We start from the raw sequence: 4325 nt of genomic DNA, 5'->3' as shown, positions 1-4325 counted from the left end.
GCCCCACCTCCCCACGGCGGTGGGGGCTCGGGTTTCACCCCGCGGCGCTGAATGGGGCTGGGGTTACTAGCGGACGTCCGCCTTTAACCCGCTCGGCGCCAGCGTCTGCCGGGGTTACTGGCGGTCACCGGCCTTCAGCTCCCGCTCCCTTCGTTAAAGGGTCAAAGCAGAGAGGTCCTGGCCCAACACACCAGAACTCTGTGTTCGAAATTACTGGTTCGCTGGCACCCTGAGCGAGCCTTAACCACTCCAACCCTCAGTTTACTCATCCAGAAACAGGACACTCATTATCTCCCTGGTGTCGAATGGTATAAGGGAGATAATCTGGGTGCAGCACTTAGTATGCAAGAGGCGCTTAATTAAGGCCAAGGGCTGCCAAGTGGTGGCTGCGGTGGGTGCATGGACCTCCCCCTTCTAGGGCAGCCCCAGGAAGGGGCCACCCTTCACCGCAGCGGGGCTGATGGTCTGGGATGCGGCCACTCCTGAAAACAGGTCACTTCCGGGAAACTGAGGCCCGGACATAGGAGTTTCCTGACTGCAGCACCGATGTGCCTTTGCCGATGGGTGAAGTCTGCCCCTCCCCCTCAAAGCCTCACAACTCAGCAGTCACCAAGTGAATCCCGACCCCGTTATTCATTAGTACCCTGGGAGGTCAGGAAGGGATGCAGTCCCTAGGACAGAAGATGGGTAAGGAAGGGGTGACAGGCTCTGGGGCTCTTTTGAGGAAGTGCCTGGGCCTGTCTTCCCTCTTCTGTTAAAGGTAAAAGTTACACACACACACACACACACACACAAATGATCAGAGCCTGGTCAGATGATTTTGTAGCCAAATAGACCACCACCAAAGCCTGCCTTTGCCCCAACCTGCAGGCCAGCGCCTCTGACCGGCCCCTGCCCCAGTTGGCTGCAACCTGGGAGGGTGCCTGAACCCTGGGCAGACCCAGCGACTCAGCAGTCCGTTGGGGGCTGGGGTCCCTGTGGCCTCAACCTTGCTCTCTTTTCAGGACCCTAAGCAAGAAAACCCACCATGTCTCTCTCGCACCGTCCAGTCCAGGCCCTTATTTTCCAGCTTTGGGAGGTTCAAGGAAAACAGACAGCCTCTCTAGCACGGCCCAACCATCCCCTCAGCCTGTGGGTGTTTCCTCACCCCCAAAACAAAACAGCATTGCTCCTGGCAAAGGCTCTGACCTGAGTGACTTAAGACAGGGAAGCATCCTCGACCGAAAAGCATGCTGAGAGCTGAACTCCAGGTACAAGTTCCCCATGGCCTCCCAGCCTGGTTCTTTCATTACTTTGCTCCCCAGTTTCTGAGCCCAGAATGTGGTGGCACCAACAAGCAGATACTAGCCTGAGACAGCAGGGCCAGGGCCACCCCGAAGCCTGTCCCCTCCCCTTACCCATCTTGGCTTTACCACATATTCCTCCTGCCTCTTATTGGTGTCTTTATTTGTCTCATCTTCCTGCTCTAACCCCCTCCCATCCCACTGAGGAAGTGGGGTGGGAGAGGGCGGTTGCTCTCTGAGCCCCAGGGGCAGCAGAGTCATTAAAGGCTCTGGTGGGGGTGGCGTGGGGGGGCCTTCCAAGAGGAGGAAGTGTGACCCGAGAACAGAGGGTTGGCCCTTGGGCAGAGGGCACAGACTAAGCTAAGATGCCCCAAGGGCTTGGGTGCCACCAGCCATGGCCACCCTCTGAAACTCAAGGCCTGGCTCAGTCTCCCCTGGGGCTGATCTGCGGGACAATTTCTTTTTTTTTGAGACAGAGTCTGGCTCTGTCACCCAGGCTGGAGTGTAGTGGTGCAATCTCAGCTCACTGCAACCTCCGCCTCCCGAGTTCAAGTGACTCTCCTGCCTCGGCCTCCTGAGTAGCTGGGATTACAGGTGTGTGCCACCACACCTGTAATGAAATGTAATTTTTGTATTTTTAGTAGACACAGGGTTTCACCTTGTTGGCCAGGCTGGTCTTGAACTCCTGACCTCAGGTGATCCTCCTGCCTCAGCCTCCCAACATGTTGGGATTACAGGCGTGAGCCACCGCACCCAGCCCGCTGGCCGATTTCTGTGAAAGCTGGTCGCCAGGCTAAGACTAAAAAAGGAAACTCTAGAGCCAGCCCTGCAGCCTCCCTCAGAGACACACCCAAGCGGGCTATCTGGGGCTACGTGCCAGGGCCTGCTCTTTCTTCAGCCCCTCACTGGCTGTGTGATGGGGACAGTCCACTGCTCCTCTCTGAGCTCCCACACCTACGGTCTCCACAGGTGGCAATTCTGGGAGAGCAAGTGTGTAAAACATCCATCACTCAACAGTCTCAACAAAGGTTAGTTCTCTCTACAGCAATTAGAATGGTTTAGAACTGGAAAGTCAGGTAGTGAGTTGCCTGACACTTGCAGTATTCACGTCGGAGCTCCATTACCATTCGATTGAGTCACTTTGTTGTTGTTGTTGTTGTTGTTGTTTGTGTGTTTTTTAAGGGGAGTTAACAGGGCCAGTCTAGAGTAGGGCAGCTGAGGCACCTTGGGTTCACAATGTAAGGAAGAGCCTCTCTTGCCTCCCCTAGTCCCTGCCCTGGAAGCTGGGAGAGCTGGTCTCTAGAGGCTCACTGTGGCACCCAAATTGTGGCCCACCCGCGGGTGAACCAGGCTTCCCCACGAACACTGAGAAGGCCCTTCTGGTTCCCACACACATTCTGAACACAGGAAGGAAGAGGAGGCACAGACTCTGGGCCATGGTGGTCCCACCTGCTCCCTCGTTCACCTTCCCCAGGCTTGTGAAGCCCTGCCACCGCCTCCCCAAACCTGCGTTCCTCCTCTTCCCTCTTCTTCCTCTCCTGCCCTGATTCTATCAGGACCCAACAGGAAACCAGAACCCCCACCTGGCATCCCTCCCCAGTTCTACCTTCAAACCTCTCTCTGAAGGCAGATGCGGGCGCCCTTTAATGACTCTGGCCAGTGTATTCTGTGAGGCCATGAGGGAAATCCTGGGCAGGCCTCATAGCATGCGCTTGCAGGGCCCAGCTCTGACCAGCACAGAAGCCTACAACTCACACAAAGCCTTGAACCCCAAACAACCTCCTGGAAGAGGAAGCTCTCCACCTGCCCCCACGGCCTTGTCCACAGAACCCAGATCCATCTCTCTGACAATATCTGCTGTGTGCCAATCCTGTGCCAGGCACTGGGGCCATTGTAGATGAGGTGGTCAGGGCAGCCCACCTTAGGAGGTGACATCTGAAAGGAAGTCTGAATGAAATGAGGGAGTGGGCCAGAAGGGAGGGCAGAAGAAACAGTGTGTGCAAAGGCCCTGAGGTGGGCATGGGCAGGACAGGAGGAGCAGAGGCAGTGAGGGGGTGGAGGCCAGGATGGCCACCAAGGAGCTGGGATTCCAACTCAGGTTGGTCTGTCCTCTGAGCCAAGGACCCCAATTCTCCAGGGAATGGGTGGGAAAGGTATTTGCAAATTGATCCCTGCACTGCAGATCACAAAGCTGCACCAACTGTGAAGGAGGGTCAGCCACGGGGGAGGACGAGGCACAGTGGCTTGTGGGATTCCAGAGCACACCCTCTCTGCCTGCTAATTGAGGTGGCAGGGTGGGGATGGGTGCCCACCATCCCTCCAGGGAGCTGGGCTGCACCCTGCCTGCTGTTCTGCTCCCACCAGGCACCTCCTTGATCCTCCTAACTGAAGTCGGCGGTTCTCATGTTTTCAGCTGGTTGTGTATCCAGCAGGGGCACAGGCTGCCCTTTGTGCGCTCAGGTGCCCCAGGGGCACAAGTGTGTGCCGGCTCTTCCTGGAATGGGAGGCGCCCATGGCTGGAGCCCCAGGTGCACCTGGGGGCAAGTCCTCTTGAGGAAACTAAGGCTCAGACGGAGGCCTTGTGCCCAAAGTCCCACAGCTGCCATGTGAAGAATCTGGGATGCAAACCCCATTCTGCAGACCCCAGAGCCTGCCCTTCAGCTCCAGCCTACCAGGGACAGCAGTGAGCCCCAGCTCTGGCCTGCCTCTGCCCTGACCAGCTGTCCTCATTTGTCACAGTTCAATGAGTGTGTGCAGAGTGCAAGGACAGAAAGGACAACGCGAAGCTCTTTAAGGCTTAGCTCTGGCACTGCCTCCTCCCGGAGGCTTCCTAACTACCACCCTCCCCCGCCTTCCCCCCCACCCTGAGATCCATCCACCTCCCCTGACAAATTAGAGGTTGGGTCTCAGCTGGGGGCCCCTCCTGGCAGGGCCTGAACCAGCTATGATCCCAGCCTCACCCAGCATAGGGCTGACCACAGCACGGACCCCAGTTAAAGGCTATGCCAACTCCAGCCATGGCTTCCTCCACCCTCGTCTGCC

This window comes from Colobus angolensis, unplaced genomic scaffold, assembly GCF_000951035.1.
Source record: "Colobus angolensis palliatus isolate OR3802 unplaced genomic scaffold, Cang.pa_1.0 Scaffold335, whole genome shotgun sequence".
NCBI classification, from domain to species: Eukaryota; Metazoa; Chordata; class Mammalia; order Primates; family Cercopithecidae; genus Colobus; species Colobus angolensis.
This window is presented reverse-complemented; position numbering follows the sequence as displayed.